The sequence below is a fragment of the Pelodiscus sinensis genome, chromosome 8 (assembly GCF_052426305.1).
Source record: "Pelodiscus sinensis isolate ZL-2025 chromosome 8, ASM5242630v1, whole genome shotgun sequence".
Taxonomy (NCBI): domain Eukaryota; kingdom Metazoa; phylum Chordata; order Testudines; family Trionychidae; genus Pelodiscus; species Pelodiscus sinensis.
The window spans coordinates 37,502,128-37,521,875 of record NC_143059.1 but is presented as its reverse complement, the minus strand read 5'-3'; the positions used below and the strand labels follow the sequence as shown (position 1 = coordinate 37,521,875).

The 19,748-nt window shown below is 45.1% G+C and overlaps 1 protein-coding gene across 11 annotated transcripts in view; it reads left to right on the top strand.

Moving 5' to 3' along the window:
- SGMS1 (sphingomyelin synthase 1) overlaps positions 1 to 19,748 on the top strand; it is a 211,785-nt gene that overhangs the window by 9,062 nt on the left and 182,975 nt on the right. The gene's annotated exons all lie outside the window — the stretch shown is intronic.

The window sequence follows — 19,748 nt, the reverse complement described above, 5'->3', positions numbered from 1 at the left end:
GTGCTTTAGCCTTTTAAATGTATTAAGAGGCTGAAATCTCTTAATACATTTAAAAGGCAGAGCCATAGTGGTGTTAACTCCTAGTGCCAGCAGCTAAACCCGCTGCCGCTCTGCTTTTTTCCCCCTTTAACAACTAATCAACTAGTTGATTAACTGATTAAACATCCATTTATCATTCCTACTCCAGGTAAGCAGCACATTTCTCGAGTTTCCTGGTCTAGAAAGCAGATGGATGACTCTGAGGAGGGAGTCAATGATCACCACTACCCATCTCCTTCTTTTGGGAATGGTGGTCGTAGAACCCCCATACCTAGGACTGTGCAACTCATGCCTTCTGGTCAGTGGGGTCTCCATCAGATCCCTTCCTTCAGAGGTCTCTGCCAAAGCGTTTTCCACTGTAGTTCCTGTGCAGAGAGCCTGAAAGTGGTTCCTGACCTCTGTCGGGATAGGGAATACCTGAGTTGTCTGTCTTCTGGAGGTCACATGCTACCAGTTTTCTTCCTGTTCTGTGCTACCCTCTCTGATTCTTCAGCATGAGGTGTCTGCAGTATCAAATGCTACCTTCTCTCCAGAAAGTCTTCATCTTCTTTGATGGAACATGGGGTTGATGCTTGGGCCTCTAGTCTTTCAAACTTCTCTTCCAATATGGAGACCAGCTTGCACAGTTCTTTGCTTGTAGACAGGATATAAAATGATGGCTTTAGGAGTGTAACTTTAGGAACACACTTTCCCGGAATGCAGGACAAGGTATCATATTGAAGCTTTTTCTTGTACTATATTTTTATTGGTTTTTGGCAATAAGCCTGTCTGATACTGGTTATTTGAACCAATGGGAGGCTAAGTAACTGGCTATATGATTTAACGGGGGCTATCTATGGAGTCTGGTCCTGGACCTAAGGAATCTTGGAAACATCATGTGGTAGCAATTGGAAATAAAGACTTTGAATGGGAACTACGGGGCTGCGCCCCCTGCTCGCTATGCACGCCAATCCCCTCTCACCTCCCCAGAGCACCAGACGGGGGAGGTTGTGTGGTTCCAGTGGCACAGGAGCACCCAAGAGAGGAAAGAGGGGAGGCCACGCAGCTCCTGCCCTTCCCACGGAGCACCAGGCAGGAGGGAGGCTGCACTGCTCCCACCCCCTCAGAGCACAAGGGAGACTTTAACTCTCTGGCTTCTATCCTCCTTTCCTTTCATTTCCACATTTGCCATGCATTTGACACCAGGAGAGGGGATCCATATGGAGGCCAGCCTGAGGCATAGTTGTCCTACCCAGGCACTCATAGGATCTGGTTGCATGGGCCACCCAGCTATAGAGTTCTCTAAACTATTTCTCGACTACAGCACAGGGTACCCTGGATGGGACTTGGGCAATGGCTCAGACAGTTCTTTCTACTAAGCTCTGTTAGCCTCTGCTCCTGGTCCAGGAACTGCAGAGCAAGTGTCTGCTCTCACACAACAGCCTTGTCCTGTGCACTTGACCTGAACCTTGCCTCTCCCCATGTCTTTCCACTAGCTAGAAGTCCCTCTGTCTTTGGTGCTGGACCTGCTTCTTGGTCCTGACCAGAACATTCTGGAAATGCTCTTTGTTGGAATGGTTTGCGAAGGTACATTGGTCCAGGCTTCTGCTGTAGTGTGGGTGAATTGGGGAGGTACTGCAATCTGAAGAGTAGAGGGACCTGCAGAAGGACAAGACTTAGCTCACGTAGCTCATTGCAGGAGCACAGAAAAAAATCCTTGTAGAATTGGAAAGATATAAAATGTTACTTTGCCAAACTGAGTGTCAGTATTTTCTTTCTCTCTCTCTCACACACACACACACACACACGCGCCCGCGCGCTGGGTTATCTGCAAGAAAAAAAATGGAGAGACAAGACTTATGGTACGTCTAAACTACATCCCTCTTTCGAAAGAGGGATGTAAATTAGATGTAACAAAATTGCAAATGAAACCAGGATTTGAATTTCCCGTGCTTTGTTTGCATAATCGCAACTTGGCGTTCTTTTGAAAAACGCTATTTTGAACATGAAACCGTGGTCTAGACATGGTTCTTTGGAAAAGAAAAGCCTTTTTCGAAAGATCATGAAACTGGTGTAGACGCGGTTCTTTTGAAATAGCGTTTTTCGAAAGAACACTGAGACTCGATTATGCAAAGGAAATTCAAATCCCAGCTTCATTTGCAATTTCAATATGTCTAATTTATATTCCTCTCTTGAAAGAGGGATGTAGTCTAGGCATTGCTTTGTTTTCGTTTTTATTTTTAACTTAAGCTGCTACAATTTTTACCTAAAAATTTAAGAGCAACTTGGGTTGGAGGCATTTGGTGGCTATGCTATAAAAGGTGTGTCTGTCATTTCACATGAGGTTTCATTTACACAGTTTGGAGGGAAGAATAGTTCTTATGGTGCCTGGCTGGCAAATGGAGGTGTTATTCTGGGAAACTAGCAGTGATGCAGCTAAAATAGTCAAACATCTAGTGACTGGAACAGCACATCTATGAGTAGAGTGGAGTGGGCTGGTCAACTATTAAGGTGGTCCTGGAAAATACACCTCCAAAATGTGACTCCCTGTCTGGAGTGCCTGGTAGGAGAAAAGTTAGTGCTATCAGTATTTGGAATGGGGTCAGAATTAGGAAATTGGGATGCTGTATTACCTTCCTATGACAGGGTCAGAGCAGAAAGTTACAAAAAAGTAGTGGAGGGGAAGTATATTAGCCTTGGACTGAGGAGATCTCTGTTCCCAAGGTAACAAGGAGAGTCCGGTCTAGAATCAGAAGGGGCAGTTGAATACCTGGGGCTAATTTACCAGTCCTGCAGAGTCAGGCCAGCTTGGGTTGATTAGGATACTTGGGGTTAATTAAGGAAAACTTCCACACAGTGTCACTTGTTATGACTGTATGCAAAACCACAATCCTCCTTGCTCTAAAACACATTTCTGGATAAAATTTCAAACCCCAACTATATTAGAGACAAATGATTTTGTCATCTGTAGACTACATGAAACTGATATGGACTAGATCTGTAAACAGAACACATTTCTGCCTTCTTTCCAAATGATTCACTCTTTCCAGGTGACTAATTACATCCATTAAAAGGTTACAGAGCAACACACCGACAGGAAAGTGATGCAAGGTTGTTGGTTTTTAAGAAACAGGAATGCCCTAATAAAATCTATGCTTCTTCAGTAAAATTTTAATTTTCAAGGCGTTTTTGCACTTTCTGGTTGCAGAACTCCAAAACTGGAAGTGGGGAAGTTGGAGGAGACAGGGACATGCCAAGTTGCTGGCATCCAATCTGTAGAGCCCTACTTATCCACAGCTCATTTTTGTGGGAATGGATGTGGATACAAATTTTGCATCTGGAACCTTGCAAATTTGCGGAGATCCACTTTATATCCATGGGTATCCGCATCTGTGGATCGTTTTTATAGCTGCACATTCGGATACCAGTTTTGTGCAGGGCTCTACCAATTTGCCGTCAGTGGATACATGTTGCTTGCTGAGCCTTGTAATAACTTTTGCATTGGTTCATAGAATGCAAATCCTCCCATTTCTGTATTAATAAACATGAATATGGAGCCAACCTCCTTGTTTGCTTCTATGCATTTTGTTTCAGTTCCTGGTTACAAGGTGGGCTGTTCCTCAAAGAGGCATGGAAAAGCTCCTCTCAGTAGGGCCACAGAATATGGTGAAGCTGCTCCTGTAGGAAAGCCGTTCTGGGACTGGTGTCAGCAGCAGAGTCACTTCACTGGTCTCATTAGGTGCTTGCTTCTGTCTCCAATTCTTTCCATGCTAGATTCTGGGGCCAGCGCGTCCTCATTCATGCTGACCAAGTCACCGTGCTTGTCTCTAGTTTCATGAAATCTTTCTGTATCACTTGGGTCTTTTTTCTGCTGACTTGATATTTTATATAATAGTCTGGCATGAGTGTGATTTTTAAGTAATAACTTGTTAAACATTTAACAAAAATTCAAGCCTGTATTTTCAATACTTTGCCAAACTGTAAAAGGTCTGTTTGTGTACAGAATAGGCTGTAATTTACTATGAAGTGCGCTGTAATACTTGTACCTGTATATGAATTATGCTGTAAAAACAATTGTGTTGAGTTGAAATACTAATAATTATTCATTAGAAAAGAACAGTTACAAATAAATGTTGTTTGTTTTTTTATAAAAATTAACCTATTATTTGTTTGCAGTTTACAACTACACATTGAACCTCTCTAGTCCATCACCTTCAGTAACTGACTGGTGCCAAACCCCATGGGAGGTCAGTATTGTCTAGCAGCATTACCAACTCTTTCACTGCTTACTGGACTCTTAAAACATATTTAAGGATAAATTAGAGTTAAATAACAGCACAGAACACTGAGAGCCAAGACTGTAAGCTGTAAACAAACATTATGAGATCATGGGAAACTTAGCCACACTCATGATAAATAGACATCTGACTAATTAAAATCATGCTGGAACACAGATGTTTCCGGACCAGAGAGTGCTGGATTAGAGAGGTTCAACGTGTAGTTTTTATTGTAAAACCAATTCTGAGTTTTCTTTTTTCCCTCCTTCAACTCTGCTTTTGCTACCCAAACTGGATTGGTTTGATAGCTGAAAATCTTTTCTTCAAAGTTTTCAGAACTATTTCTGGGATGTATTAACGAAGGATGTAGAATCCCGGTTAATCAGTTAACTGGATAAACATTGGGACTGGGGCGGGGTCTGCAGCTTCCCAGCCCCCACAAGAGCATCCCCTTTTTGTGGTGGGCCCCAGTTCCCCGCGGACAGAGGCTGTTTTGGGTGCAGCAGGCGGGGAGCTGCTCCAGCTCTGACTAGTTATCAGTTAACTAGAATGGGTAAGGGTAATGCTCACTGGGGATGTTAGTGTTTACTCAAGCACATGGCTAACTGATGACCCTGGGCTAATTGGTTAACTCTCTTGGTTACACGGAGCACCTCCCCGCCACCCCCCGGCCAGTGCTCAGGGGGAGACTCAAACCCCTTAAAAAATTGATAAGAGCAATCTTTCCTAAGTGTGGGGTATTGCTTCCTGTTCCTTCCCTTTCTCAGAGGTACTCTAAATAGGTGTGTACAGACTTATTAATCTTTCTCTTAGTTTCAACTTTCATTTTTTATAATGTGATTCTTGTGTCTAGCTGCTATGGTTGCAAAGAAAACCTTGAAAACATGACTTGAGCGCTATCAGTGCAACAAAGCCTGCTTGAGTCTTTTAAGAGTCTTAAGTGGTCCAGATGAGTGGCGTGGTGCTGTTGTTCTCTTTGGCTCTCATCACTAGTGCCCTACACAGTTACAAAATTTTGTATCCACATCCACAAAAATGAGCTGTGGATATCTGCATCTACTTTCGCAGATGTGGATACCCGTAGATACAAAGCAGATATCTGTTGATTTGAAGTTCTACTCATCACCCTCTTCAGACTGCATAGGGCTTAGCCCTTCGGCTGGATCACACAGTCCAAACTAAGAATGTTTGAATGTAAGTGACTAATTGTTTTAATTGATAGCAGATGCTTATAAGTTAATGGTGTCGGTTACACTCAGCAAAGCCTGCCTCCTCAGGAGCTGGGCAGGCAAGAGGAGATGATTTTGTTGCTGTCTCTGTTCCTGTAGAGGAGAGCTGCTCCAGCCCGCACTGGCTAACGGTTAATTGAAAACCATAAGCTGACTAACCAGTTAACCTTTCACATCCCTTGTAATGGATTAATATAAGATGAGTACCTGCTGACTACTGTTTTTTTTTTTTTTCAAAACCATTGAACAGACTGCAGTTTATTCTACAAATTCTCATTTTCTTTCTTTTCCCCTCTTCTGTGTTCATCTGTTTAAATTTATCCAAGGATTCATATTCTCATCAACCTGAAGTGGAGGGTACAAACTGTCAAAAGTAGGTTGAACAACAAGCTATCAGAATACATGTATGTTTGGAGTAAGGATGTTAAGGACTAGTCGACTATCCGCTAAGCAAATGCTTATCAGCTAGTCGAGTTGACTAGTTGATTCCCCTCTCCCACTACCTCTATCTGATAGAGGGGCAGCAAAGAGGCAGGGGGAAGAGTGGGAACTTCTAAGTGGCAGTGCTGCACAGAGCCCGTACTGGGCTCTGTGCGGCTCTGCCCCTTTGAAACGCTGCCTCGTCGTTTCAGTGTGGCAGTATTGCACAGAGCTGACCCAGGGCTCTATGCAGCACCTCCCTTTGAAATGCTGCAGCAGCATTTCAGAGAGGCAGCACTGCACCGAGCCCAGTATCAGCTATGCAGCGCTGTCCCTTTGAAACACTGCCGTGGCAGTGACTCTGGGCTTCCTCCCAGCTGACTCCGGGCTCCTTGCAGCATTTCCGTGGAATCCGGAGTCAGCTGGGGAGTCCCCAGCTGACCCCGGGTTCTGGGAAATGCTGCACGGAGTCCAGGGTCAGCTGGGACTCCCCAGCTGATCCTGGGTTCCGTGCAAATGCCACATGGAGTCTGGGATTAATCCACAGCTGACCCGAGGCTCTGAGCGGCGTTTCCATGGAACCCGGGATCAGCTGGGAATCCCCAGCTGACCCCGGGTACTGCGGAAATGCTGCGCGGAGCCTGGAGTCAGATGGGGAGTCCCCAGATGACCCTGGGTTCCAGAGTGGCGTTTCAAAGCTGCAGCGAGTCGCTAGCCCCAGGCTGCATGCGGAGTTCCGCATTTCAAAGGAGGAATGCGGAAGTGCCCATTGACTAGTTGAATACTCGAGGGAAATTCCATCGACTATTCAACTAGTAAATTACTCATTAGTTAACATCCTTAGTTTATCATGAACATTCATTCTGTTTTGGCTGCTGTTCACCTGTTTATCAATAAAGTGCCGTAATATATCGGTAGGAAGTATTTACTAATAATTTTGGAATGATATTGTCCATTGTTGATCACAGTCCAGAAGATGAAAAAGTTACTTAAGCGTTTGGAAGAATTGGCTGTAAATCCTAGCATAGAAAATAAAACAGCATACTGCTGGATGTTTCCATAGTAGGCGCTATTAAGAACCTAAGACATGGTAGCCAGTGGTAGGGATGGAAAATCCTTTTTAAGTAGTTAACTGGTTAAACATCATGTTTGACCAGTTAAATAGTAAGGCCAACTGGTTAATCGATTAATGGGGACTGGTGTCCAGGCTGGAGCGGCCCCTCCTGGAACTATCTTTCTACAGAACGTCTGGGCCAGGCCTGCCATTGACAGGTGCCACTCTGCCCAGGCTGGAGCGCCCCTGCCTGGGCTAGACCCTCCGCAGGTGAGGGTTGCTCTGGCTGGGCTGGAGTCCCATTCCCACAACCTGCCCCGGACCTGTTGTGGACAGCCCTACAGGGCTTTAGCAGCCTTCTGCCCATATTGGTTAACTGTAACCCATAATCCCTCACCCCAGGTAACTGGGGTTTCTACCCTAACTTTTGCAAAATGTCTAATTTGAGTAATTACATTTGCCTGCCTAAAGATTCTCGTCATAGCTAATTGGCTTTCAGTCCTAACTTGATGTATATCATGGCTGTGAACTGCAATTCTGTTTTATGAAGTTCTCCAGGAACATTCTGAATTAGAAGTTCCATCAAACTGCATCATTCATGTTTTGTTCTGCCCATTACACAAGCACACACGTTTGTCATGATGTTGCTTATATATACTTGGGCTTTCAGGCTGTTTTAATAAAATGAGAAAGAGTACATTGGAAAAACAGTTGAAAGAATCAGTGTTGCAGGACAAAAATAATTCCAGGGCCTTTGAAAACAACAAAGTACAACTTTTAGAATAGAAGTAGGCAGGGGTGCTGGAACAATTTGTATATAGAAGGATGCAGCGAGCCATTGAACCAAACTGTAAACCCTGTATATGATGGAAACCATTTCATGCCAGAGGGTGAGGCAGCAACACTAATTGCTGTAACTGTGGAAGCAGGCAAACATTTTTGAATTGTCAGACATGATGACATCACAAATTAAAAACAAACACAATTTCATTAGTTATAATTTAATGCATAGAGATTACAACTAATACTTATTTTATTAACATCATGAAAAATTAATTTGATAGCTTGGGTTTGCTGATAGTATAGCATAACAAGATAGCAGAGTTTAAATTGTCCACCTAAATAAGCTAAAGCACAAATATTATAGATCCCATCTCTGAGTTCACTTCAAAATAGTATACAGTATGCTGAAATGAAGTCTTAGGTTTTTATGGCATCTGCATTTAACTGAAACCCTTGACACATTTGTCATCCTGTTATATTTAACATAGAGGGTTTTGCATTTTCTGTTTGTGTACACACTTGAAAATGGTTTGGTTGTCTTAAGTTTAACGACTTGTGTTTAATGGCATATGAAGCTTACAGGATTGTATAAAGAAAGTGGTTTCAAAAACAGGGAGATACAGATATCAGATTTTTATTTAAATTAGATTAGATTATTTTATTTAAAGTAGATTTTTCTTTTTAAAAATCTGCTTAAAATAAAATCTGAAATTTTTATAAAACATGGTAATAAATAAATTTATTATAATCTCTTAAAATATTTAAATAAAAATATGTTGAATCCATGAGCGCAAAAACTTTGCATTAAAGGCTGCTTTTTCCAAGTAAGGAAAAAATCAGGAAAGTTACCTAATTTTTGAGGTCAAGCTTTGTCAGTGTGCTCCAGTAGGTCAGTCTATCGTTTCAAAAAGATTTAGGTGAAACTAGGCATTTCAGCTTCAGTCACTTTCACTAAGGCATATTTGAAATTTTTCCCAAGCTACCCTGGATAATTAGTTCAAGTCACTGACTACAGTTAATTCCTCTCTTTAGCTTATAATTGAGTTGTGAATGTGAAACATGTTTTGGATGCATAAACTTCTCATATCAAAACATTTTAAGGTCATTTTTTCTTTTTAAAAATACACTTTATATTTTTGATAATTACTTGACTACACTTTGGTTTGTTATGAAATATACTTGAGGCATAATAACAAATGTCAGTCAGTTTTATTAATATACTGCAGGAAAAAAGTTCTATATGATACCTCAGTCTCCGAAGAGCAGTCAGTATGATACCCAGTCTTTGATACCCCATGGAGCAATATGATACCCCATGCAGCAATGTAACATTCACCTTATAAGGTGTGTGTTCTCTGTAGTTGCATTTTTAAAGCCATCTTTTTATACTCGTTTATCAGTAAACATCACCTGAAACTGGAATTAATTAGTTTTTTTAGCTTTGTTTCCAGTATCCTGGTGTAGCCCTTTATCCTTTTTTTAATCCATTCATTACGGGTCACAAAGCACCTTTATCTTTGTTCTGAGCATATACACTCCAGATATTATGGGGCATAAAGACACCTTTTATACATGTATCAGGATAGAATCATAGAACACTAGAACTGGAAGGGACCTAAGAGGTCATCGAGTCCAGTCCCCAGCCCTCACGACAGGACCCAGTATTGTCTAGACAAGGGCTACTCAACTTTGGAAGCCCTGGGGGCCACAGTGGTACACACAGCACATGCCGAGGGCCACAACTTAAGTGTGGTTGCATATACATGCAAATATATATGCAAATATACACAAATAGCTTCTTTCACATTGATGGGCATAAATAGAAAGATTAAAGCAAGACTACACAACACACAGGCCCCATTTAGGTCAGTTCAGTTGATATTAATAAAATGCAATATTCAGGGCATGACAAATGGTGGCGAAATCTAGTCGCCAGACCTGGACTGCGCATGCGCAAGACCCGCATTGCGCATGTGCGCGCCACCGGTGAACAGGGCGCCAGGCTGAAATCTGCTCGCCACGGGCGAGTAGATTCACTGATTTGTCAAGCACTGGCAATATTTACCCGATTTTCACCCATATGACAGCACTTTTAATGAGCAATGACAGTCGAGGAATTTAACTACTAAAGCACGAATCAACAGAAAACCATTATATTGACTACTCTTTTGTTTTGGTTCCCACCCGTGAGCCATATGTTGAGCCCTGCGTAAACCCAAACTGCACTGTGGTCTGTAAACAAACTGGCTGTGGGCTGCATGTGGCCTATGGGCCACATGTTGAGTAGCCTTGGTCTAGACCAGTGTTTCCCAGTTGGTGCTCCGCAGAACCCTGGGGTTCTGCGAAGCAAAAGTAGAGGTTCTGTGAGGAACTGGCACTCCCTCGCCCCCTTTGAAAGAGAGCGCTGGCTAGCCAGCTTCTTAAAGAAGGTTCACACTTGTTTCCCCTTCCTCCCTGGCAACACAGAGACATAGCGAGGCGGGAGCAGAGGGGAACAGTTGCTCCCAGCTGGCACATTAGGGGGATGCCAGACAGGGGAGATCCCATGTGACCCACAGCGGGGAGGGAAGCACTTACCCTCCCCAAAGGAGCCAGCGCGTGCTGCCTGAACAGCTGGGGCTGTGGCACTGGGTAACTTAGTTCCACAGCCTTTCTGTGCAGGGGGGGAGAGGGAAGGTCAGGAGATCTGGGTATGCACAGCTTCGACTGCAGGCAGTGCTCTCTACCCTGGGACTCCTCGCACGACCCCCCCCCCCCCCCCCCCCGCAGGATGGCATCACGGAAGTAAGTAAGTTGCTGGAGTGCAACAGCCCCTGCTGTTCAGGCAGTGCACATGCCAGCTGTTTGGGGAAGGGAAGTGAAGTCGCACACTTCCTGGAACCCAGAGGTGCTGCAGGATTGCCAGGTACTGGTCCCAGCTGCCCCTGTCCCTTGCCCACACCCCTCATGAGTACCCTGTCCCCACCAGCACTGTCCCCAGCACCCTGAGCCCATCATACTCACAGCCTCCTTGCCCTGAGTCCCTCACATATCCAGCCCAAACTCCTGCACCCTCACATCCACAAGCCCAAGGCTTGCTCAGCACCCCAACCTTCTACCTGAGCCCAACACTTCCCAGCCTGGAGCCCCCTCCCCGAGCCAACATCCCCTTCTCCTGCATCCAAATTCCCTCCCAGAGCTTGTACTTCTCACCCCTTCCCACACCCAAATCCCTCATTCCCACCCCAGAGCCTGCACCTCCTGTCTCAAGCCAGTGAGAGAGTGTAAGGACTGGGGATAACCACTGATGGAGAGAAGGGGAACAGAGAGGATGAAGCCTCAAGGAAGGGGTCTTGGGGAAGGATTCATGCATTGGTGGGTTCCTTTTTTTTTTTTTTTTTTTTTTTTTTTTTTTTTTTTGGACAAGCCTAGGGGTTCCTTGAAATTCTGAAAAGCTGAAAAGGGTTCCATGGCCAAATAAAATTGGGAAATATTGGTCTAGACCATCCCTGAGACATGTTTGTCTAACCTGCTCTTAAATGTCTCCAGAGATGGAGATTCCACAGCCTCCCTAGGCAACTATTTATTTATCTAACTATGTTTCTTTTGCTATGAGAAAATAGTAATATGTCCTGATACAGTTTTCCTGTCTACTTAAACCAAAATTTACTTGAGTTTATGCAAGACATTATAGGATACTTAGCATTAATTAACAGGATTATAATAAAATCTGAGCTATATAAATGCCATATTGGTACTTGATGATATGCATACTTAAAGGTTTGGAATATTTGTTGGGAGTAGCATTATCTGCATAATATATATTGTATATTAGCCATTTTATGTTAGTCAACAGGTGTCCACTTGTTGCCTAGGTGATAATTATAGTCAAGGAGAAACTTGCCAGATTGATATATGAAGCAGTGGTGAGGGCCTTTATATGTGATTTACAGCATCTTAACAAACTGCATGAGTGACAAAGTACAATGGGTACAAGTAAAACTAATATCCCTTGTAAAACAAGCAATGCTTTCAAAGTCACCTCTAGCCAGGTGTTCAAAATCTTTATTTCAAGATCCCCTCATGTATAAGGTTATTCAAGGCTAGTTTTGCTTTCTGCATGTCACTGCTAGTCTGAATGTGTGTCTTTTTTCTGTTTAGTAATGCAGTAATTTTCAAACTGTGGGTTGAAACTCTCAAATGAGTCACAAGCCCATTTTAGTGGGTTGCCACGGCTGGCTTAGACTTGCTGGAGTCCAGGGGCAAAGCCTGAGCCAAATCATGTGGCCTTCGGGGCTAGAGCTCGAGGGCATATGCCTTGGATGTGAGGCTCAAGTTACAGGCCCTTGTCTGGGGCTGAAGCTTTTGGACTTTGGCACCTCCTGCCCAGGCCAGTGAGTCTTGGGCTTTGGCTTAAATGTCCCTCCCACCTTGCTCTCCAGAGTGCCAAAACTTGGATATGTTCAGGCTTAGGGATGTTAAGTAGCGATTAATTTGCTAGTCAAGTAGTAGCTGGAATTTCCGCTTTTGAAATGTACAAAAGCCCCAATGGGGGCGCTTGTGCATTTCAAAGTGGAAGCGCTGCATGGACCCTGGAGTTAGTGAGGGACTCAGTCCCATGCTGGCCCCAGGCTCCAAGCTGCTCTTCCTCTTTGAAATGCACAAAAGCCTCCTCTGGGAGCTCTTGTACATTTCAAAGAGGAAGAGCAGCATGGAGCCCGGAGCCAGTGGCGAGTCCCAGGTGATACCGGGCTCCAAGTGGCACTCGTGGTCAGCTGGAGAGTCCCCAGCTGATCCCGGGCTCCACGTGGTGCTGCTGCTTTGAAATGCCACGAGGATACTGATGCTAGGCTCCCCGCGGCATTCAGAGCAGGAGCGCCACATGGAGCAGCCGACACCGGGCTCCATGTGGCGCTGCCACTTTTAAGTACCTCCCTCTTCCTACCCCCACCCGCTGCCTCTGTCTGATAGAGGTAGCAAGGCAGGGGGTGTGGGGAGCGACTGGTCAGCTATCCTGTCGACTATCCGACTAGTCGGTTACATCCCGACTCAGTCTTCGGTTCCACCCCCGGAGGCCATGTAGTAATTTTATAGTCAGAAGGGGGTTGTGGTGCAGTAAAGTTTGAGAACCCCTGTACTACTGGTTTTAAATTTAAAGTAAGCAGATTAATATGTACATTTAAAACTTATGCATAAGTTTAATTTTCATTCTGGTATTCAGATTCTCTGTAGGTAACAGTTGCTTTGAGAAATTATGGTAGGTATTGTTATAGTGTGTCCCAAAGTTTTGCATAAATGAGGGGTAAAACAGGAAGTTGGTTTAATGACATTACAAGTGGGCTCTCCGTATAATTAGTTTCTACACAATACTGTGTATTCATGTTATAGGTTACTTTGCTGCTGATTGTCGATGTTTGGTACTTTTTACTGAGTAGGAGGCAGGACTGCTAGCTTCTGAGCTTCATTGTATTGAGCAGAACCATTGTGAGCACACACTGGATTTATGATGTCAAAACCATCTGTGGCTTAACAAGCTGTGTGCAGTGCTCTTGAGGTTTACCTTACCAGTAGCTACTGTAGGTCCAGTTATTAGTTGTTGATGCAATCTTCTAGATAACCTACTGAATGGATGGTAACCAGTTTATCAAATATTGCTGTGGTAGGATCCAATTTGATATTTAAGTTACTATCTAAATGCATCTTGTCAAAAATAAGCAACATACCATTTTTTAACATACTAAAAAGTACAATTAATACAAATCTGAAAATTCTAGGCTATATAACTGCTTAAATGAATATTAATAGTTATAGTGTACACTCTTAAGCTATGTCTGCACTACAGCATTATTTTGAAATATCTTATTTCAAAATAGTTAATTCGAAATAAGTTATTTTAAAATAACGCGCCTACACACAAAATGCATTTCGAAATAGCGTTTTTCTATTTCAAAATAGCGCGTCCACGCTGAGTGGACTGAATTGCATTTAAGGCCGGCCGGAACCAGTTCCGGCCGGGCACCAGGTCAGGACTTACCTTGTATGTCTGCTGCCTGAGGCTAACTGAAGTCTGTGCTTAAAGGCTCCCCCCCACCCTCCTAGACAGCCAGTTCTCAGGTTTCCTTGCTTGCTTGTCTACCTCGATGATGTCAAATAAAATACACGAACTGTCTTTATTTAACAAAACTGGTGGGGAGGGGAATGAAACTTGGAGAGACTGGGGAAAGGAGGGGGGAGGGACCTGGAAGGAGGGAGCTGGAATGGGGAAGCAAGGGAGAGGGGAGGCTCAGCGGTGGGGGTCTCGCTGGGAAAACCGTCTCCTAGCACCGCAGATGTGGGGGCCTCGGCATCCCCGGGGGGATAGGAAGGGGATGGAGGGTGTGGAGGAGGTGGCAGGAGAAGGGGGAGGGGGAGAAGGAGTGGGAGGAGGAGCGGTAGCTGGGGAGGCAGCAGGCGCTGGAGCGGCAGGAGGCAGCACGCTCTGCACCAGGCCCTGCAAGTGTTGGCCGATGGAATGGCCCTGGGCAAGCTGCTCCCGCTGGAGCTCCAGGTCCTCTTGCAGCCAGTTCTGAAGGGTGTGGTGCAGAGCTCGCAGTGCTCCCAGGTGCTGCTGTCTGTACCCCTGCACTGCACGGGTGGGCCTGCGGAGCCCTCAGGTGCAGGAGCATGTCCCAGGTGAGGTGGTGCGCCCTGCACGCGCAGCTGGTGCGGCTGTGGAGAAACAAGAGAAGTGGTCAGTTATTCCTGGGGACACAGTGCGTGAAGCCCAGCCCCCTTGTGGAAGGTGAGGATGACCAGTCCCTGCACCATCAGAGCCGATGTGCTTGCGCACAGGCCATGTTCGGAATGTCCTGCTATCCCCAGGAGTGGGAGCTGCCCCGAGAGCGCACCCGTGCCCCTGTGCTGTGTATAGTGTGGGTGAGGTGAGGGGGAGATGTCCCCTCCCTCTGTGTAGAATGGCCTTGTGGAGAGAGGGCGTCCTGCTGTGTCCCACCCCGGGGTCAGGAGTATGTCATGTCTCTTCACACATGCGTGTGGCTAACAGGCCAAGGCCCCAGTGTGGCAGCCAGCTGGGGCCACGTGCCCAGGGGTGGCATTGCACATGCTCACACGTGCACAGGTTGCTGCGTGATCTGTGGTAAGCAAGGTCCATGTGTGCGATCCCTGATCTCCCTCCCTGCCCCTCAATAAGGGGACAGTGATGGCACTCACATGTTGTTACCTCCTCGGATGACACTGGTGAGAGGTCTGCTGGGATGGCTCGGGGGTCCTGGCTGTGTGACACGCTCCCTCTGGGTTCCTGGCACTCCTGCTCCATGCTCTGGTCAGGGCCCTCTGCTCCAGGACTGATGACCCCTGAGGTGGCATGGACCATCCAACCCCCCAGGATGCGGTCCAGGGTGTCAAAATAGGGGCAAGTGTCTGCCCCTGTTTGGGAGCTGCCCCCTGTGGCCCTGGCATAAGCCTGCCGCAGCTCCTTTATTTTCATGTGCACCTGCTTCTGGGTGCGCATGTGGCCTTTGGTGGCCAGGCTGGCAGCTATCTGTCTGTAGACGGCCGTTTTCCTCTGTCTAGTGTGGAGACTGTGGACATTGGAGGCCTCCCCCCAAACGTCAATGAGGTTCACGATCTCCACACTAGACCAGGAAGGCGCCTGCCTTCTCTGGCTCCTGGGAGCTGGGGGACTGGGCCTGGGGAGCAGTGGAGGGCTGGCTGGCACTGGCTGCCTGGCTAATGGTGGAGCTACTGGGTTGGGGCAGCGAATGCTGGCTCTGTGCTGGCAGGCCTGGAGCTGCCACAGGCACTGTGGCCAGAGTCTACCCCTTTAAGGGCTCCAGGGCTGGCGGAGAGAAGAGGAATTTTTCCTGGTTGTGCCCAGAGTGGCCACCAGGGCACTCTGGTAAGGGCTGGAGGCCCCCTATTTTGAAATAAGCGTCTACACAGCGCTTATTTCAAATTAGCTGTTTTGAATTTGGCGTTATTCCTTGTAGAATGAGGTTTACCAAATTCGAAATAAGTGCTCTGCTATTTCGATTTAATTTCAAAATAACCGTTTGGCTGTGTAGATGCTAGGAAAGTTATTTCAAAATAAGGGCCATTATTTCGAAATAACTTTGCTGTGTAGACATAGCCTTAGGTAGTAAAAGGCTGTAGCAAATCTCATGTTAAGGCTCTGGTTAGTTGTAAATCAACTAGTTTTAATGGTTAGAGGACTGCACCTTTCTTTAGGAACTAACTGAAGTACCAATAGAAATCGATTTAAATTGATGCTCTCCACTTGGTGATTTAAACTGGTGACTTAAATTGCCTTGATTTAAATCAGTACATCCTGTTCAAAACCAAAGCAGTGCAACTGGTCTGTTTTGGACATCGGAAAATTATTCCCTCTCCCCTCTCCTTTTCTTAGATACAATATGCAGTCGTAGGAGAAAGTAGGCCGGTGCACTCTGGGGAGCCATTTCGGTAAGAAAGTGGCTGGCTGGGGGGACACTGCAGGTATAGGTGCGCAGGCTCCCTGTTGGGCTCCTGCCAGCAGTGTGGATCTCCCAGCCTATCCTGCTCTCCCTGCACTGGCTGGAAGCAGCACAGGCACACATCTTCTCTTTGGCCTACTGCCGATGGCGGGGATGGGGAAGGGAGCGGCAGGAGGTCTTCACTGGTTGCCTTGCCTTGCCTGCAGGTATGGCCTCTCGGCCACAGATCCTATTTGGCCAGGAACAAGAGCAGCGAGGGGCAGGATAACTGACGGGGCCTGCCCCACTCCTGATCCATCCACTGCCACTCCCAAAATTGTCTATCCTGACCCCTGCGCATCTCAGTCCCCTGACCTGAGACCTTCTGCATCTTCCAGTCCCCTGCTCTCAGCCCCACAATGCAATATGACAGTACCTGTAAGAAATTTAAGTTACTTTCATCCCTGGATAGGTATCCAGTTTAGTGCTGCAAACCTTCACATTCATTTAATTTCAAGCATGTGAATAGTACTTTGAATTGAAGCATGTGCATAAGATTCTGTAGGACTGGGGCCTTAGCTTGTTAATAAAATGTTCCATGAGGTAGCGCCACCATAGCTAAATTTGCTCCCAGATTTTTATTTTTAACAGGGATTAAAACCTTTTATAAAACCTGTGTTTTGAGACAGAGAATTAATTTCAAAAGTTTCTTGTAGTTCAGGAACTGCTCAGATTTTCTAGGGCACTTGAAGGGGGGAAATCCAACACTTGTCTAGGACATTAGAAGATGCCATTCAAACCCACCATAACAGTTGGGCTCTTTATTCTCTTGTAGGTGCTTGGTCAGGAGAGCTATTGGATATGGTCCTTCAATGTTAGCACTAGGTCCATGCTTTTGTAGCCAGAGATTGCAGTTCAGTCTTTACAGATGTAGATAGGAATTTGAATTATTGTCACCCTCTGGTTCGTTGGGGTAAGCTTCTGTGGTGGGCACTTAGTAACTAATACTAGAATGATATGTGTCTGTCTGACATCACAAACCAATGTGACACACATACCATGTGTGAGAATATCCATAGCTGGGTCATTTGCAATAAAACCTTGGCTACTGGGTTTAACAGCCTGTGCTTCCACTGCGTGAGCTGAAGGACATTAGGGCCTCAATAGGTAGGGTAGCTAGACTTTCAATTTCATTGTCAACTCTTTCCAAAAAAAACATTAAGTACGCTGTTTGTTCAACTCCTTTTGATGCAAAACTTTAATGGTGATCTCAGCTGTATGAAATTAGAATAGCTTTGCAAATGAATGGACTGTTACAATCAGAAGTGCTGATCTTTTGATATGAGAATATGAGGCTTTTGCATGAGAGAGTGAGTAAGATTAAGATGGGTTATGGATTGCTTTATCAAAGGAGTAGGCAATAATTTTTGAAGGAGGGGTGACCTCACAAATTTCAGAAGTAGTTACAGGCTGCCTGGAAGGGACGGGGCGGGATCAGGAGGCTTCACGTGTTCCCCCGCCCACAGATCTTGATTGGCCTGAGGGTGGAAGAGCATGTGAAATTTTTGCTCCCTGTGCCTGCACTAACTATCAGGGGTGTGTGGTGCCTAGAGAGAACTGCCAGCTGTTTTGAACAGCTGGGGGTTCCCTCTAGGTGTTGAGCAAGCCCCTGGTGGCAGGAGGAGACTTTGCATTCTGTCATGTCCCCAGGCCTCAATTGGCCTGGGTGTGGGCAGGGTGGCTGGGAGCCGGATCCAATGGCTTGGTGGACTGGATCTGGCCTGCGGATGCTGTTTTGCCTCCCCCTGCTTTATCAGATGGAAGTGAGTACTTTCTGCAGCATAACATGTTACCAGTGGCATCGTGAAAGTGGAATGATGCATGCTTGTCTCTTAATGTGTTTGCATGCCTTCAAGCAGTTAAATAGAAAGGGTTGGGTCCTGATGCAACCTTAATTATCACTGAACATAGTTTTTGTTTATTATATGATGAATCATATTCTGTTCCCAATTACATTAGTGTGAATCTATAGCAGTTCCATTGTCTTCTATTGAATTGTTCCAGAATGTATAGTCTTGGAGCAGGATTAGCTCCCTTATAGATCTGGCTAAGAAAGTTTGTCATAGCCCTCTTTTATTGTTTATTGTTAGTTTTCAGTACAGTTGCCTCTGGTAACAATAATCACCTAAGAGAAGGTAGGAATGAATGCCATAAGTTAAAACATGGATTGTCTATGAACATATATTAGTTTAGTTTATCCTTCTAAAAAGGGATTGTGGTTTTCAAGTAAGACCCAGGCCAGACTTTTTTGAATGGTCTTCCTTTGTGAATATTTGTTCCTGTTGTTTATTTTTTGAGGGACATGAAATAATTGCTGGTCTTGTTAAAAGCCTTTTTGTAAACTTTCTGAAGATTTTGCTTTATTAAAACTTTACAGTAAAGCACAGAATTTCTAAATGACTGTTCACATTTAAATTGGAGTGCAGAGAGAGAGAGCTGAGTAAATTTTAAAATTTCTGTTCAGCTTTATTTTTATTGTGAATTAGAAAGCTTAAAAATATATGTACTGACAACAATAAATTAGTGCCTTCATATTTTTGCATTAGGGACCTGATACTACAGTCACTGAATGGGGCAGGGTAGAGGCTTGCATCCTAAGCCAGCTCTGTCAGGTCCCAACTACAAGTGTCAGGCTCTATGTCGGGTCTGAAAATGTCTTGGTACGCTTGGTTAGGGTCAGCTTGCTCAGATCAGGTTTGAGTCTGGATTGGACTTCAAAATTAAGCTCAAGTAGACCTCTAGGGCATAGCCCTATTGACTTTAGGACAATGTGTGGGTGTAATTGTCAGTACAGTTTGAATTGCAGGATCTGAACCTAGGAATGCAATTTTTTGCTTTGTAAATGCAAGTGCAGACTTTAGTGGCTGTTAGGGGTATTAAGTAGTGGTTAATTAACTAATAGAGTAGTCGATTGAATTTCCATTAACTACTTGATTAGTCGATAAGGGGGGGGGGGCGGTCGCTGCCCTTGCTGCGGCTCTGCAGTTTAAATGTAGTAGGAGCTGCGCATGCAGGCAGCCTGGCTCTTACTACATTTAAAATGCAGAGCTGCAGCAAAGTTAGCGCCTGGAGGCAGTGAGAGATGGGACTAAGGCTCTACCTCCCCTGCCCTCTCTGCACTCATACAGAAGCAGCGGAGCATGGGGAAGTGAGTAGTTGAGTAGTGATTCGAGTACCTGATAAACCTAAGGTAGTGATCTACTTGAGTAGTTGCTTACATCCTTAGTTCGTGTATGTGCATTTTTATGGATAGACATATTACCACCAAACAGTGATTCTTGCTTCACCACAGCAGTCTTGCCAGCTTTGATTTGTATGGATTCTCCATGTAACTTTAATCAATCAACTCCTCCACTGAAAATATTATAATTATCCTAATAATAAAATTGAGATGTACAGTGAAGAAAAAGAGCTGGCATGACCTAAGCATGACAGTTACTGTCATGTCTTCTGGTGGTTTTAAGAATGGGGGCTTTAG